The following is an 18,265-nucleotide window of genomic DNA, read 5'->3' as shown; positions in this document are numbered from 1 at the left end:
ATATTCCGGTACATATCCTCCCCAAGTTGATAGTGAACAACAGTCATTGCCATCTGGAGGGTGTTTGAAGTTGGTAATTATTGGGGTTTTGTTTTTGTTGGACAGATGTTCACAAAAATTACATCACAATTGGCTAATGTATTGGCATTCTCAGCAGACACACCGATGGGCACAATTGCACTGTCATTGCCCCTGTCAGCTTCATATACTGCTAACCTAGTGCCTTTATGAACATTATGCTCACTTAAGAAAATCTGTTAAATTATTCTTTAAAGTGCACTGAAATGGATGCTGCAAGAGCTGTGAGGAATGAATGGGAAGGCCTGATTCACTGCTCTGTCTATAACTTCACCTACACTTCTCATTTTGATACATCCTTATAAAGTTATTTTACAACCATGATCAGTAGTCATATTTTTATTATGCCATAACAAATATACACAAAAGTCTATTGGTAGGTCTCTTACACTATTATGTTCAAAATCTACTATGTTAAAATAACAATATTAAGAACATGATCCTGCCAAGAGCTCTGCTCAGACAGACTCCTGCACCTGTACAGACCCCATTGAAATCAGTGGAGCTCTACATAGGTTTAGGAGTCAGCCTATACAAATCAACTTGAGATCAGGGCCTAAGATGTAAAATCAAGCACTCAAAAGTTAGGAAATGCCAGAATTAAGGTTATGCATGCAACCTTATTTCTGTGCCCTTTCTGATACAGTCTTTACCCATTTGATCACATACTATTTTTTCCACAGGATCATTGCCCCATTCAGTGCACAGAATGTACATATGTAAAAATCAGGCAAGACCAAAATGTCTTCTAATATAGTTGAGGTAGGGTGACCAGACATTCTGCTTTTAAAGGGACAGTCCCGTATTTAAGCCCTCCTACAGGTATGCTGACTTTCTTAAAAATGGGCAAATTGTCCCATACTTTCTGTGCTGGTCCCTGCTCGCCAGACGCTCACCCACCAGTGGTGAGTGGAAGAGTCCAGTGGCCAATGATAGGGCTGGGTGTGCAAGGCTAGAGGTAGGGCAAAGCTGCAGCACATGGGGCCGACTACTTCCCCTGCTGGTCTGTCAGCGTTGCCTCCGCTGCATGCTGGCTCTCAGCCAACAGGACCCGGCCCCCCATCCCGTTTCCAGCCAGCACTGGCTGCATGCTGTGAGGTACAGCAGTCGGTGAGCCTGGGCAGGTGCAAGGCAGCGGCTGGTTATGTGTCGTTTCTACTGCCCACCCATCAGCCCTTTATGAGCCCCCCCATTGCTGTCCTCACCTTACTTTGCCCCTTCACCCTCTCACAGCCCTGCTGCTCCTCCATATCCCCCCCGGCGGAGCGCGTCTTGCTCCCAGCACTGTGTGGAGAACCAGCCCCTGGTCGGAGTGCTCAGCTCACCCAGCAGCCTTGCCAGCAGTCTCTGGCTGGGTCGGTACCCTGGGAAAGCCCAAGACCCTCCAGCCCAGGACATTGGCCAGGAGGAGCCAAGCCCTGTGTGTGCTGAAGCTCCGCACAGCGCTGGCACAGGATAGCATCTCCACCCCTCCGCTAAGCTCTGGAGTGGTGGTGGAAGGAAGTGATTTCCAGCCTATTCAACTTAGCACCCTCTTCACCTGCCCCGCCTGCCCTGGGTCCTGCCCCAAGGGAGCATGAGGCTGCTCTGCCCCCTAGGCTGCTGAGCCACCTCTCTGGCTGGGTTTGCTGAAGTCAGGTTCCCTGGGTCCTGGTGCACAATGCATCCTTAGGGCTTAACCCCTTCCTGCCTGTACTGTAGCAGGGGGGAGTGGGGGAAGAGACAGGAGGTGGATGATGTCATGTCAGTGGCCAGCAGCAGCCTGGAGGAGGTGTTAGCTGCCTTTCGACACTCTGTAGGCAGGAAGGGACAGGAACTGCTTCCAGACACGGGAGGAAAGAGATGAGCTCTGCAAAAACACAGGCCAGGTCATCCTTTCCCCTCTCACTCCTCTCCTGCCGCTGGAAGCAGCTCCTGTCCCTTCCCTCCCGCACTGTGCCGAAAGGCTGCTGCTGGTAGGGTGACCAGGTGTCTGGTTTTGCACTGGAACACCCAGTCAAAAAGGGATCCTGGCAGCTCTGGTCAGCATCGTTGACCAGAACATTGACTGACTGGTTGACAGCACCACGCAGCGGGGCTGGCAGGCTCCCTGCTAGCCTCTGTGCTGCACAGCTCCTGGAAGCAGTGGCATGTCCCCTTCTGACTCCTATGCATAGGGGCAGCCAGGGAGCTCCACATGCTGCCCCTACCCCAAGCACCACCCCCACAGCTCCCATTGGCCGGGAACCATGGCCAATGGGAGTTGCGGAGGCAGTGCCTGTGGATGGGGCAGCATGCAGAGCCACCTGGCTGCACCTCCACATAGGAGCCACAGGGAGCTACTGCTTCCAGGAGCTGCCTGAGGTAAGCGCCACCCGGAGCCTGAACCCCTGTCCCTCTCCTGGGCTCCAACCCTCTGCCCCAGCGCTGATCTCCCTCCCGCCCTCTGAACCCCTCAGTCCCAGCCCAGAGCACACTCCTACACCTCAAACCCCTCAGCCCCAGCCCCACCCCAGAGTCTGCACCCCAGCCAGAGCCCGCACCCCCACTGTAACCCAACCCCTCAGCCCAAGCCCAGAGCCCTCTCCTGCACCCAAAACCCCTCATCCCCATCTCCACATCAGAATCTGCACCCCCAGCTGGAGCTCTCACCCCCCACACCCTAGTCCCCTGCCGCAGCCCAAAGCCCCCTCCCACACCCTGAACCCCTCATTCCTGGCCCCACCCCAGAACACTCACCCCCAGCCTAGAGCCCATACCTCCTCCCACACTCCAACCCCCTGCCTCATCCCAGAGCCACCTCCCATATGCCGAACCCCTCGGTACCAGCCTGGAGCACCCTCCTACACCCCAAACCCCTCATCTCCAGCCCCACTCCCGAGTCTGCTTCCCCAGCCAGAGGCCTCACCTTCCCTGCACCCCAACCCCCTGCCTCAGCCCAGAACCCCATCCCATACTCTGAATCCCTGCTGTGGTACTGTTTGAAACTAGGTCCTATTCATAGGACAGGGAAAATTTGCATACCACACTGATGGCTGATGGGAAAACCTGAGAAACTGATGTAGTAAAATAACAGGTCATTCTTATATAAAGAATATCCATGCACTGGTGCCAAACTCCTCCTCTCTCACAGTTTAGATTTACTTTCCCTACCTATCTTGAGTAGAACTGATAGAAAAATTGAAGAACTTTTTTTTCCAAAAAATATCAAAATGTCAAACTTGTTTACATTTTACAGGGTAAAAAGCAATTTTTAATTTTTCTTTGTTTCCTTTTTTCCACTGAATGTAATAAAATGAATGATGTCCAGTGTTTCTTTCTCCTCACGGTGTTGGGGGGGGGTGTATACACACACACACTTTTCAGAACATCTTATATCACTAGATATTCATTCATCTACATTCAGCGGCAAAAAGAAAAACAGACAAAGGGAGAAAACAAAACAATGAAAATTTAAAAAATTGAAATTTCAAAATGTTTGGTTTCAATTAAAAACTAGAACATTTTGGAAAAAGAAATAAAAATTGTCAGTTTTGAAAAAAGGTCATTTGCCATTAAAAACAGGCTTAGAATAAAAAAAAGTCCACTGGTTCTAATCTCAGTATGTTCCCCTCAATGTGGACTGGTTGTAACGGAGGCTCTACCTCTAGGGGATGCAGTGGGAAGGGTGCAAGAGAGCCACCCATGTATGTATGTCAACAATAGATTTCAAAAGGCAAGGTACAGCACTGCAAGGAAATACTTGTGTACTGTGTGTTTTAAAACCCTAGATACAAATTCATTCATTCATAAGTGGTCACATTATAAAAATATTGATGCCCTGTCCACATTGGGGTCAGTCTATTTGCCAAAGACATTTGAACGCTATTTAAAAAGCAGTTCAGTCTAATATAGTTTAAACATGTTTAAGATGGCTAGTGTGATTTATAACCCCGGCTAAGACATAGTAGGGCATGTTTGTTAACATATTTTTGACCATGCTGAACGGTTTCAGCAAATATATTTTGGCGCCCAAAGGTGAGTTTCAGACCCAAATGCCAATTGAATGGCACAAAATGCGGGTGGCACTATTGTGCTTGTAACACCCTACATTATGCTTTTTCTGGAAGTAACTGATTAGTGCCTACAAACATGGGGTTTCGTGGATACAGTGGGTGTGTCACACACTGCATAGCTGGCCCCTTGCAAATTTGACAGTTCTTCTAAGGTAAGAATTTCAGTTCTTCTAAGGTCAAAACATCTGGAACATAATCAACAAATGAAAAAAATGAGGTTGGCTTCAGAGAAGTTAAAAATAAAACCTAGCTCCTAACCCAAATTGCTGTGGCTGGGCTTTTAATCGGTGTCCAATTTTTATGGAGTCATTGGATAGTTATGATGATACAGTAGTATTATTTTGTTATTCAGACATTTCATACATGCTTTTATAGTATAGTAGTGTATATACTGCAGGCTTTACCGTACATTGTAGATTCAGTTAATCATCCATGTTGGTGAACATAATCTCATCTGAGTTTTTGCTTTTCGGATGCACTTTTGTGAAAACATTGCTCAATATTGTGCTCTGAGTGTACACAGGTAACTTATTAACATGACTAAGAATTGTGTGTCTATGTCCACATTGCTGCTCCACGGAAGTAAAAGAGAACCTACCAATTTACACCAGCAGGGAATTTGTCTCAATGCATATGACCCGCTGTTAAGATTTGGACCAAACTGAGTCTCAAAAAACATCCCTTTGCAAAGTTTTAGAAATAATTTTTCTTAACGGGTTCTAGCTTTTTATGTCAAACCTAGATCCAAACTATTCTGAAGTTCAGCCGTGCTTGGATCTGGCATTTTGTTTCTTGGTCTATCTCCAGTAAGTGTTTGGCTATTAGTGGTAGTGGCATATGTTCCCCTTTTATGCAGGAATACAGTTCCTTTCCAGAGACCTGAGTACAACATGTCTAGCTAGAATCCACATTTGTTCATATTTGGAGCTTTGAAAACACAAAGAACTAACTGTGAGGTTATATGTTTTTAATTTGCTTATTGGGGAAAAAAGCAATGTCCCCTTACAGTGAAGTAATAGTGTTTGTTACAGATACATTATAGCTATTTTGATGGAGAAGTTCTAAATGTTAACCACATGTTCAAAAAGGACTATTTTGCATTTGTGAATTCAACAACAACGCTTGACATTTGGAATGTTTGTAAAAACTTATTTTGTGGTGTTAGAATTATTCCTCAGAGAATTTCACCTTCAAAAATGCTTTCGTATAGGTACAGCTGCCTGATTCTGAAGGTCACGGCCCTGCATGTGTGAGAAAACTCTGGAGGCGGATGCATCTTGTGCCATTGGGATATGGCCCCTAATAGTAATTCTCTATGATCCTTTATGAGTTATTTATATTATAGTAGCACCAGGAGACCCAACTGAGATCAGTGCTCCACTGCACTAGTCACTGTACAAAGCCATCATGAGAGAGAGTCTTTGCCCCAGGGAGCTTACAATCTAAATAGACAAGCAAGACAAAGGGTGGGAGAGGATAAACAAAGGCACCCAGAGGTGGGTTCCACTCCACCCTCAATAGTACCTCTCAGTTAGTTCTCAGGTAGTAAATTACATCCAGAATCCAGCCCAATATTATAAATGCTATATATAAATATAAAAATGGGGGCTACTAACGCCACCTATTATTAATGTTGCCCAACATTACCTATTATTACTACTTCCTGCTGCCTGCAAAGCTCCTGAGAAAGTAGTCAAGAGAGGGCTTCTAGAGCTAAATTGTTCCCTCAGTTACACCAGTGTAATCCCATTGACCTGTGCAATTCCAGTAATTAAATCAGCAGGGTTCCAGGTTGTGTGTATCTGTTGGCCCGTATAGAGAATTAGAAGGTTTTAGACTTCCTCCCAAGGCACTAGAACGATGCTGGTACCAGAAAGCGTCTGTGTACAGGATCAGACACCTTATATATACTTTAACAAGAACTGTGCAGTAGGAGCAGGATATCCTGTTTTAAATAATAAAGACAATGAGAGACAAAGACTGTAGCTCTATCTGCTTTTCCTCTTGATTAACAGAATAGGAAACAGGATCCTGGGATTTATACCCACTCCAGTGTCTCAGAACAAGAGAATTTGAAAATGGCTGCACACATGTACCACTGTGCCACATTTACTATTTTGCATGCTCCTTGCTCTTGATTAGAAATATATAATATGATGTCCACAGCACACTTATTTTAATAAAATTAGATATTTTAAGATAGTATACTTCTGTATATTGGGCATGTGACTGAATCCAATATACAGCAGTGTTGGACCCCAGTGCTAATTTTTTTTCTTATTTCTGTAGCAAATTTAAGCAGCTTTCTGTAGATAGCAGCAGCCAGCACAGTGGCTCAATGTACTAATACTTCCTGCTTTAGTTTAGTGATGCTTTACTCTCCATTGCGGTGAGCTTGAATCACAGATGGGGATAAAAAACAAATAAAGAGATTTGTATTAAATGCACTCCTGTTGGCATAAGCTAGCATTTATAATCTCAAAAGATAGCAGATAGTTTAATGGGTGCAAAATTTCAGACAGAGAAATATACATTATATATTGAATTAGTGCCTTTGAAGTGTGCAGCTGACTCTGAGAAGGGTCCTGAGTCACTGAATACATGGAGAACAATTGATCAGTCCTCTTTATAACAGCCCTTACCATATTTGAAGACTGTTATCAGGTCCACCCTCAGGCTTCTTTTCTCAAGACTAAACATAGCCTGTTTATTTAATCTTTCCTCATTGGTCATGTTTTCCTAAACCTTTTATCATTTTTGTTCTCCTCTGGACTGTCTCCAATTCATCCACATCTTTGCTAAAGTGTGGTGCCCACAGTTAGACAGTACTCTAGCTGAGGCCTCACCAGTGCCAAGTGCAGTGGGACAATTACCTCCCATAATTTACATACACCACTGCTGTTAACACACCCAAGAATATTAGCCCTTTTCACAACTGCATCACATTGTTGACTCTACTATAACCCTCTCCCAGATTCTTTTCTGCAGTACTATTGCCTAGCCAGTTACTCCCCATTTTGTAGTTGTGCATTTGATTTTTCCTTCCTGAATGAAGTACTTTGCACTTGTTTTTATTGAATTTTATCTTGTTGATTTCACTAGTGTCCAATTTGTTAAGGTCAATTTAAATTCTAATTTTGTTAGACAAAGTGCTTGCTGTGCCTTCCACCTTGGTGTCATACACAGATTTTGTAAGCATATCCTCCACTCCATTATCCAATCATTAATTGACATATTGAATAGTAGTAGACACAAAACTGGTCCCCACTAAATATGTCCTCTCAGTTTGACAGTGAACATTGATAACTATTTGTTGAATATAGTCCTTCAACCACTTGTACACCCACAATATAGTCATTTTGTCAAAACCACATTTCCATAGTTTGCTTATGAAAATATCAGATGGGATTGTGTCAAAAGCCTTATTAAAATAAAGATATATGACATATACTGCTTCCCCCACTATCCTCTAGGCCTCAGTTACATTGTCAAAGGAGAAAATTAAGTTTGTTTGGCATGATTTGTTCTTGACAAATCTGTATTGACTGTTACTTATTCCTTATTACCTGTAGGTACTCACAAATTGATAGTTTAATACTTTGTTTTAGTATTTTTCCAGGTATCAAGATTAGTTTGACTTGTCTGATTCCCTGGGTCCACTTTGTTCCCCTATTTTAGAGTACTATGTTTGCCCTTCTCCAGCCTCTGGAATCTCACCCATCTTCCATAATCTCTAATTGTTCCATACTTCCTAGATTGCTTCAGCTAGTTCCTTAAATACCCTAGGGTGAATTTCATCAGGCCCTGCCAGCTTTAATACATCTAACTTATCTAAATATTCTTTAACCTCTTCTTTCCCTATTCTGTCTTGTCTTCCTTTCCCCTTGCTGTTAATATTAGGACTTGTTTACACTGGCACTTTACAGCATGGCTACTTTCTCGCTCAGGGGTGTGGAAAAACACACCCCTGAGCACAGCAAGTTTCAGCACTGTAACATGCCAGTATAGACAGTGCACCAGCGCTGGGAGCTACGCCCCTCATGGAGGTAGGTTTGTTTTAGAGTGCTGGGAGAGCTCTCTCCCAATGTTGTGCCATGACTACACAAGGCACGTTAAAGAGCTGCCACGGCAGTTGCGTTATCTGGTCACTATTAATGTTTTTTAATGAAGACTGAAATAAAAGGGGCATTTAACACATTAACCTTCTTGATGTCATCAGTTATTAGCTTTCCTTCCCTGCTCAGTGGAGAACCTACACTTTCCTTCATCTTTCTCCTAATGTATTTATAAAACCTCTTATTGCCTATTATGTCCTTGCTAGGTGTAACTCATTCTGTGCCTTAGCCTTTCCGATTTTGTCCCTGCATATTTGTGCTACTCATCCTTAGCAATTTGTCCATGTTTCCACTTTTTGTAGGATTCCTTTTTGTTTTACAGGACATAAAGAGCTCCTGATGGAGCAATATTGGCTTCTCACTATTCTTCCTATCTTTCCTTCACATGGGGATAGTTTGCTGTTGTGCATTGAATATTGTTTCTTTAAGAAACTGCCAGCTCTCCTGAATGCCTTTTTCCCTTAGATTTTCTTCCCAGGGGACTTTACCTACCTGTTCCCTGAGTTTGTTGACATTTGCTTTTTTGAAGTCCATTGTCCTTATTCCACTGCTCTCACTTCTTCCTTTCTTCTTAGAATCATGAAAATGGTCATTTCATGATCACTTTCACCTAAACTCCCTTATTTTCCCTGCCTGCCCTTCCTGAGCAAACTATACCCTCTACACCAATATTCCAGTCATTTATCCCCAACAACTCTTAGTGATGCCAATTAAGTCATAATTTAGCTTTGATGCTAAGACTTCCAGTTCTTCCTGTTTATTCATCATACTCCTCTCATTTGTGTACAGACAACTAAGATGTTGAACAGATTCTCCCACTATTTTCCCTCTTGGTTCTTCTATGGCCCTATTATAAGTTTCCATTTCCCCTTCAACTTCTAGCCCTCTGTTACGGTCATCTTTTTTATACTTACCTGTGGGCTTTCAACACCTGCCCTTTTTGAACCTAGTTTGAAGCCCTCCTCACTGGGTTGGCAAGCCTGTGTCTGAAGATGCTCTTCCCTTTCTTGGTCAGGTGGACCCCATCTCTTCCCAGCAGTTAGCCTTCCTGTAACTGCATCCCATGGTTAAGGAAGCCAAAGGCTTCCTGTTGACACCATCTGCACAACCATGCATTCATCTCCGGGATGCATGCATCCCTGCCCGTGCTCTTATCATCCATCGGGAGGATGAACCCCACCTGCACATCCAACTCCTAAACTATACATAAAATATTTAAAACTAAATTAATTTGTCAAAAAAATCCAACAACCTGTTTCCTGGTACATTAGCCTTGCTTGTTTTGTATTGTTCACTTACTTGCTAATTTGGTGATCAACAATTGGTCTGCCCATCCTTACAATGACAGACAAGTTAATGGCATTACTGTAGAGAGAGATAATGCAGTGTTATTAGCATATCACACCTTGAGTGTACCTCTGTTGACAGAAGATTCTAAGTGGTTAGTGTTTAAGTTAATCACATTGTGTCTGGCCTTTAAGGGAGGCTACAGAATGGTCATCATAATGAAGGAAATTCAAGAGGAGTGTGGTAAGTAGTTCCTGCCAATCAGAAGAGGAAAACAGCACCAAAGGCATTAATAGATTGAGATCAAGTTAAAATTCTTTAAGTATTCCCATTTGCAGTGCCAGGAACCTAATTTGTTTTTCTAGGCTTCCTATGTGATAGAAGCAGAAAACAGGCACCCTGGCTGAGTAGCTGCTCCAAGAATATGAAGAGAAGCCAGATAGGTAGCTTAAAAGTAGTTGCTGCCCATTTTGTTCCCTAGCTTCAGCCCTCTTCAGCTAGGGAGCACTTCTGTAGTGCAGATGTGAATGACAATTTTTCTATTCACACTACACCTCTGTTCCTAGGTCTGCTGGCTTAGTGATACATCCTCTCTCTTCCCCAGTGTCATGGGGAAAAATCAAGATAGAAGGCAGGGAGTCCTTGGGCTCAGAGCCTCACTTTGCTTTTCATCATCTAAGTTTGGCTGGCTGGCACCAGAGAACATGGTGGCATTTCTGAGCAACTCTTCAAATGAGGCTGCTGCAACCATTGCCTTAGGAACAGCAAAATATTCCTAGATTGGCTGGCCTCAGAATAGGAGTGAATGGAAAATGTGACAGGAAACAAGCTCTCTTTCCCTCCTCCCCTTGACCATACTAATACAGTTAGACTCCCCTGCAAACTGAACATTTACTGTAAACTCACTACCACAGCAAGTCACACCCAGGTCTCCCCCATGGCAATACAGACCACTGCTAAGCTAAGCTAATAAGTCTGCTCCAAAATCCTCCATTTTGTGTTGCCAGAGTAAGTGAACACACATACCACAGGATACCGCTGTTAAATCAACAAGGTTTCAGATAGAATGATTTGAAAAATTTGGACAAAAGCAGAAAAATGTTATTTCTGGTTTGGGCAATGTGACCATTTCAATCACAGCTGCTCACTTGCTAAAGTGATATGGTGAAATACAGTGAAACATGAGTGAGTTTTTCTGCACACAGTTGTACAGTATCTGACTCAAACAGAAATTTTAGATAACCTTGGTGGCAGTATTTGAATTGTTTATCCCTTAAATCCTCAGTTAGTCAAGTTTTACAGAAAATATGGATGTCAGTGACTATCTTGTTCTCCTGATGTTTTATCATATATTTCATGTGGGATGGAATGAGAGTTACAGGCTGTACAGAGATTGTATTTTCAAATTAAATAGCATTCACATTTTTACTTGTAAACCAGGATAAGTGTTTCAGGATCCAGAATCTTTGGGGTATACTTCCAACAGAAATGCTTCAAATCCTCTTGGACAAATATCTATTGTTCTTTTTCAGAACTGAAAGGCTGAATGGAGAAAATGCACCAAACAACCCTATAATCAAACACTTTCTCAGATGTCATAATAAATAGTAACAATACTCTGTACTTGTATCAGCTAAGACTCTCAAAAAGCAAAGTATCTCTATCCAAAGCACACTGTAATGTCTGTGTAAGCTCCAAAGTTTTTCTCTGTCACCAACATAAGTTGGTCCAATAAAATATATTGCCTTACTCACTTTGTCTCTCTCATATCCTGGTATCAACATGGCTACAACAACACTGCATATAAGAAGTGGAAGAGATTTAGTTTCAGTTTGAAAACAGATTTTAAAATCCTACTAATCTTTTATAGGTAGATACTGTGACTGAGGGTATAATATGTAGTTCCTTAAAATCAAGACAGATTGACTAATTTTTTACCTCACTAATGATGATAGATTCAGCTTCTTACCAACAAAATCCTTCAGACACAGATTCCCTTCATCTGCAAATTCCCCAATATATATAAATAGACATAATAGGCTTTTCTGTGTATTATCAGGACACATTGGCACATGTAAGTAATTTGCATGTTGTGATAGCGCTTTGCTGTGTCTGGCACTCATGTCAATCTGTTTTCTTCCATCAGTGCTGGCATTAAGGGAATCTGTGTCCGAAGGATTTTGTTGGTAAGAAGCTGAATCTATTATCTTTAGTGAGGTAAAAAATGTTTCAATCCATCTTGATTTTAAACTGAGACTAAATCTCTTCCACTTCTTATATGCAGTGTTGTTGTAGCCATGTTGCTACCAGGATGTGAGAGAGAACAGAGGGCTGTAAGACTAAATTCCACATTCTAGAATATAGGACTTGGTCCTGTGGAATGCCACAACTCCCCTTGTGTGTATGAAACTAGAAAGTGTTCAACACTTCATTTGACTGGGGCTATGAGGCTTTACCACTGATTTCAATGGGAGCGAAGTTGTATGTGGGTTAGGCTGACATAGTGTTAACTAGGCATGCTACTCTCTTTGGAGACTGGCTTTTGCTTTGATTTGTTTAGAAGAAACAACAAGGAGTCTGGTGGCACCTTAAAGACTAACAGATTTATTTGGGCATAAGCTTTCGTGGGTAAAATACCCACTTCTTCAGATCTGGGTTTTTTACCCACGAAAGCTTATGCCCAAATAAATCTGTTAGTCTTTAAGGTGCCACCGGACTCCTTGTTGTTTTTGTAAATAGTTTACTAGACTAACACGGCCACCCCTCTGATACTTTAAAAGAAACGTGAACCCTATTTTTAGATACCATTTTCCCATTTGCTTTTATGTGTAATAGGTTACCCTGACTTCCTAGAATCTGATGCAGAATATTGAAGTAGAAAATACTAACAAATTGTACATCAACCAGAGGGTGAAAAATCTATATAACATTGTGCAAAGGGTCTAAGCCTAACATGGGCATCCTTACAGTCTTTGGGACTTGCAAACTAGAAGATAAATTAAATACAGTAGAACCTCAGAGTTAGGAACACCAGAGTTACGAACTGACCGGTCAATCACACACCTCATTTGGAACCAGAAATATGCAATCAAGCAGCAGAAAGAGAGAGAAAAACAGAAAATACTGTACAGTACTGTGTTAAATGTAAACTACTAAAACTATAAAGGGAAAGTTTAAAAAAAGATTTGACAAAGTAAGGAAACGGTTTCTGGGCTTGTTCCATTTAAATTAAGATAGTTAAAAGCAGCATTTTTCTTCTGCACAGTAAAGTTTCAAAGCTGTATTAAGTCAGTGTTCAGTTGTAAACTTCTGAAAGAACAACCATAACACTTTGTTCAGTTACAAACATTTCAGAGTTACGAACAACCTCCATTCCGGAGGTGTTTGTAACTCTGAGGTTCTATTGTACATCAAATCTTTCTTTACTCACTATTACATAACTATATAGTTGAATTTTGAAGTTACATGCTTACCTTTTACCTGATCTCTTGCATATTTATCATACATCATGGCAAATGTCTTTTCCACTTTTATAGATGTACTTGTAGCTATATCCTATTATTAAATAGCTTGGGTTGAACCTGTAAACAGGAATCACATGTGTTATAATTAAGGTTCAGATTTTGTCACAGATATTTTTAGTAAAAAAAATCACCTACAGGTCATGTGTAAAACAAAAATTCAGGGAAGCCTGTGACCTGTCCATGATTTTTTACTAAAAATATCCCTTGCAAAATGGGGAGGGAGGAGGGTCCAGCACACATAGTGAGGTTCCCCTAACTCAGTGGTTTGAGCATTGGCCTGCTAAACCCAGGGTTGTGAGGTCAATCCTTGAGGGGGCCATTTGGGGATCTGGGGCAAAATCAGTACTTGCTCCTGCCAATTAAGGCAGGGGGCTGGACTCTATGATCTTTCAGGGTCCCTTCCAGCTCTAGCAGATAGCTATATCTCCCCTGCTTTCCACAGTGGCTGGGAGCTCTAGGGACCCCCACTGCCCAGCAGCTAGGGGAAAAATGGTAGAAAATGCCAAGGAGGTCTGTGGAAGTCACGGATTCTGTCACATAATCAAAGCCTTAGGTATAATTAGTCTCCAGATAATTGAACTGCAATCCTGTGTTTTAGTAAATTTCTATGGCAATAGATTATAAGGTTACTGAGGAGAGGGGAATACTGTAGACGCATTAAAAGTTAGCTTTTAAGCACATGGTTGTATAAAATACAGAGCAAGGGCAGTTTAAATTTGATTTTACTGTGTATATTTTTAAGAACTGCCCTAGCAACTGTAACAACTTTTCTCTTAATTTCTTGAGTTTCACTTGCCAAACGGACTAATCAAGCCTCAATAGAACTACTTGTGCTCAAAGTTGAGGATATAAAGTAACTGTTTTCAGGACTGGGGCTTCAGTGAACAGCAGCCAAGTAGCACTAAATTAAAGATACAAGACAGCAAATCTGCCTTTTTATGATACTCTGTGTCCATGGTGATACCGGAGAGCTTGAGTGACTCCATTTTGTTTCCTTGCCTTCATTTTGAGTTACACAAGCACATCACTAAGGTACCATCCCACGGTTAGCTGGAGGCTGACTGGTCACAACCAGAGGCGGCTCTGTTTTTTGCCACCCCAAGTATGGCAGTCAGGCCGCCTTTGGCGGCATTTCAGCGGGAGGCCCGCCGGTCACGCGGATTCAGCAGCGGTTCTGCGGGTGATCTGCTGGCGCGCCTTCGGCGTACCCACCGCTGAATCCGTGGGACTGGTGGACCTCCTGCAGAAACGCTGCTGAAGGCTGCCTGACTGCCGCCCTCACAGCGACCGGCAGGCCACCCCCCGCGGCTTGCCGCCCTAGACACGTGCTTGCTGCGCTGGTGCCTGGAGCTGCCCCTGGTCGCAACTCAAACTGGTGGGGGCAGAAACTGGCAGGGAAAAGTGGTGATGAGGTAATTGTTGATCATGAAATTGGGTACTTTAGAAACAATGTGATGTGGCATGGGCAGAGTGCTGGCAGAAAGATGCAAGCAAAACAACTGTCAGTCAAGCCTGTTGAATAAAGTGCCAGAGACACAGAAGCAGATAAAAAGAATGAGGAGTACTTGTGGCACCTTAGAGACTAACAAATTTATTTGAGCATAAGCTTTCATGGGCTAAAACCCACTTCATCGGATGCATGCAGTGGAAAATACAGTAGGAAGATATATATACACAGAGGACATGAACAAATGGGTGTTGCCATACTAACTATAACGAGAGTAATCAGTTAAGGTGGGCTATAATTAGCAGGAGAAAAAAAACTTTTGTAGTGATACTCAGGATGGCCCATTTCCAACAGTTGACAAGAAGGTGTGAGTAACAGTAAGGGGGAAAAATTAGCATGGGAAAATAGGCTTTATCTTGTGTAATGACCCATCCACTCCCAGTCTTTATTCAAGCCTAATTTAATGGTGTCCAGTTTGCAAATTAATTCCAATTCAGCAGTTTCTTGTTGGAGTCTATTTTTGAAGTTTTTGTTGGAGTATTGCGACTTTAAGGTCTGTAATTGAGTGACCAGGGAGGTTGAAGTGTTCTCCGACTGTTTTTTGAATGTTATAATTCTTGACGTCTGATTTGTGTCCATTTATTCTTTTGCATAGAGATTTTCCAATTTGGCCAATGTACATGGCAGAGGGGCAGTGCTGACACATGATGGCATATATCTTGTTGGTAGATGTGCAGGTGAATGAACCTCTGATAGTATGGCTGATGTGATTAGGTCCTATGAATAGATATGTGGACAGAGTTGGCAACGGGGTTTGTTGCAACGATAGGTTCCTGGGTTAGTGTTTTTGTTGTGCAGTGTGTGGTTGCTGGTGAGTATTTGCTTCAGGTTGGGGGCTGTCTGTAAGCAAGGACTGGCCTATCTCTCAAGATCTATGAGAGTGAGGGATCATCCTTCAGGATAGGTTGTAGATCCTTGATGATGCGCTGGAGAGGTTTTAGTTGGTGGCTGAAGGTGACGGCTAGTGGTGTTCTGTTACTTTCTTTGTTGGGTCTGTCCTGTAGTAGGTGACTTCTCGGTACTCTTCTGGCTCTGTCAATCTGTTTACCCACTTCAGCCGGTGGGTATTGTAGTTGTAAGAATGCTTGATAGAGATCTTGTAGGTGTTTTTCTGAGAGGTTGGAGCAAATGCCGTTGTATCTTAGAGCTTGGCTGTAGACAATGGATCGTGTGGTGTGGTCTGGATGAAAGCTGGAGGCATGTAGGTAAGTATAGTGGTCAGTAGGTTTCCGGTATAGGGTGGTGTTTATGTGACCATCGCTTATTACCACTGTAGTAGTAATCTCTTGTGTGGACAGGTCCAGGCTGAGGTTGATGGTGGGATGAAAATAGTTGAAATCATGGTGGAATTCCTCAAGGGCTTCTTTTCCATAGGTCCAGATGATGAAGATGTCATCAGTGTAGCACAAGCAGAGTAGGGGCATTAGGGGACAAGAGCTGAGGAAGCGTTGTTCTAAGTCAGCCATAAAAATGTTGGCATACTGTGGGGCCATGCGGGTACCCATGGCAATGCCGCTGACTTGAAGGTATACATTGTCCCCAAATGTGAAATAGTTGTGGGTAAGGATAAAGTCACAAAGTTCAATCACCAGGTTTGCTGTGACATTATCAGGGATACTGTTCCTGATGGCTTGTAGTCCATCGTTGTACGGAATATTAGTGTAGAGGGCTTCTACATCTGTAGTGGCCAGGATGGTGTTTTCTGGAAGGTCACCAATGGATTGTAGTTTCCTCAGGAAGTCAGTGGTGTCTCGAAGATAGCTATGAGTGCTGGTAGCATAGGGCCTGAGGAGAGAGTCTACATAGCCAGACACCATAGCCGTATGGTGACTTGCCTGCCTGGTGCGAAGGTTGCGGATCTCTCGAGGCATCTAGACAGACTTATGTGTAGTGCTGGGGAGGAGCAGGTGGTCGTGGTACATGTAGGTACCAATGACATAGGGAAGGTAGGAGAGATGTCCTGGAAGCCAAATTTAGGCTGCTAGGGAAGAGACTGAAATCCAGGACCTCTATGGTGGCATTCTCAGAAATGCTCCCAGTTCCACGCGCAGGGCCAGGTAGGCAGGCAGAGATTCAGAGTCTCAACACGTGGATGAGACGATGGTGTAGAGAGGAGGGGTTCACGTTCATTAGGAACTGGGGAAACTTCTGGGATGGGGGGAGCCTATACAGGAGAGATGGGCTCCACCTAAACCAAAGTGGAACCAGACTGCTGGCACTAAACATTAAAAAGGTTGTAGAGCAGTTTTTAAACTAGGAGATGGGGGAAAGCTGACTGCTGCAGAGGAGCATGTGGATCGGACACAGACTTCTCTTAGGGGAGAGTCTGATGATAGAGAATCTCCAGGTTATAGTCAGGAGCAGAGGACTGGAGAGTATAATGAAAGGGCTGGGTCAGATGATAAACAGTCACATAAAAAAGAATCTGGCACATCAGAAAAGGGCAGACAAATAAACAGGGGCAGGTTTTTAAAGTGCTTGTACACAAATGCTAGAAGTCTAAATAATAAGATGGGTGAACTAGAGTGCCTTGTGATAAAGGAGGATATTGATATAATAGGCATCACAGAAACCTGGTGGAATGAGAGCAATCAATGGGACACAATCATTCCGTGGTACAAAATATATCGGAAGGACAGAACAGGTCGTGCGGGGGGAGGAGTGGCACTATATGTGAAAGAAAATGTGGATTCAAATGAAGTAAAAATCTTAAGCGAATCCACATGTTCCATAGAATCTCTATGGATAGAAATTCCATGCTCTAATAAAAATGTAACATTAGGGATCTATTATCGACCACCTGACCAGGACAGTAATAGTGATGATGAAATGCTAAGGGAAATTAGAGAGGCTATCAAAATTAAAAACCCAATAATAGTGGGGGATTTCAATTATCCCCATATTGACTGGGAACATTTCACTTCAGGACGAAATGCAAAGATAAAATTTCTCGATACTTTAAATGACTGCTTCAGGGAGCAGCTGGTACGGGAACCTACAAGGGGAGAGGCGACTCTAGATTTAATCCTGAGTGGAGCGCAGGAGCTGGTCCAAGAGGTAACTATAGCAGGACCGCTTGGAAATAGTGACCATAATACAATAGCATTCAACATCCCTGTGGTGGGAAGAACACCTCAACAGCCCAACACTGTGGCATTTAATTTCAAAAGGGGGAACTACACAAAAATGAGGGGGTTAGTTAGAGAAAAGTTAAAAGGTACAGTGACTAAAGTGAAATCCCTGCAAGTTGCGTGGGCCCTTTTTAAAGACACCATAATAGAGGCCCAACTTCAATGTATACCCCAAATTAAGAAACACAGTAAAAGAACTAAAAAAGAGCCACCGTGGCTTAACAACCATGTAAAAGAAGCAGTGAGAGATAAAAAGACTTCCTTTAAAAAGTGGAAGTCAAATCTAGTGAGGCAAATAGAAAGGAGCACAAACACTGCCAACTTAAGTGCAAGAGTGTAATAAGAAAAGCCAAAGAGGAGTTTGAAGAACGGCTAGCCAAAAACTCTAAAGGTAATAACAAAATGTTTTTTAAGTACATCAGAAGCAGGAAGCCTGCTAAACAACCAGTGGGGCCCCTTGATGATCAAAATACAAAAGGAGCGCTTAAAGACGATAAAGTCATTGCGGAGAAACTAAATGGATTCTTTGCTTCAGTCTTCACGGCTGAGGATGTTAGGGAGATTCCCAAACCTGAGCTGGCTTTTGTAG

The 18,265-nt window shown here is 42.9% G+C and overlaps 1 long non-coding RNA gene across 1 annotated transcript; it reads right to left on the bottom strand.

The window, feature by feature from the left end:
- Window positions 1–5,267: 5,267 nt before the first annotated feature.
- On the bottom strand, window positions 5,268–13,095 carry LOC120403725. The gene is made up of 3 exons (XR_005597696.1): window positions 12,995–13,095; window positions 9,527–9,592; window positions 5,268–5,411 (listed from the first exon to the last, which is right to left on the bottom strand). It is a non-coding gene; the product is annotated as an uncharacterized LOC120403725 (long non-coding RNA).
- Between the last annotated feature and the right edge of the window lie 5,170 nt (window positions 13,096–18,265).

This window comes from Mauremys reevesii, linkage group 4, assembly GCF_016161935.1.
Source record: "Mauremys reevesii isolate NIE-2019 linkage group 4, ASM1616193v1, whole genome shotgun sequence".
Classification (NCBI taxonomy): domain Eukaryota; kingdom Metazoa; phylum Chordata; order Testudines; family Geoemydidae; genus Mauremys; species Mauremys reevesii.
Note: the sequence above shows the minus strand (reverse complement) of the source record. Positions and strands in the feature narration are given on the sequence as shown.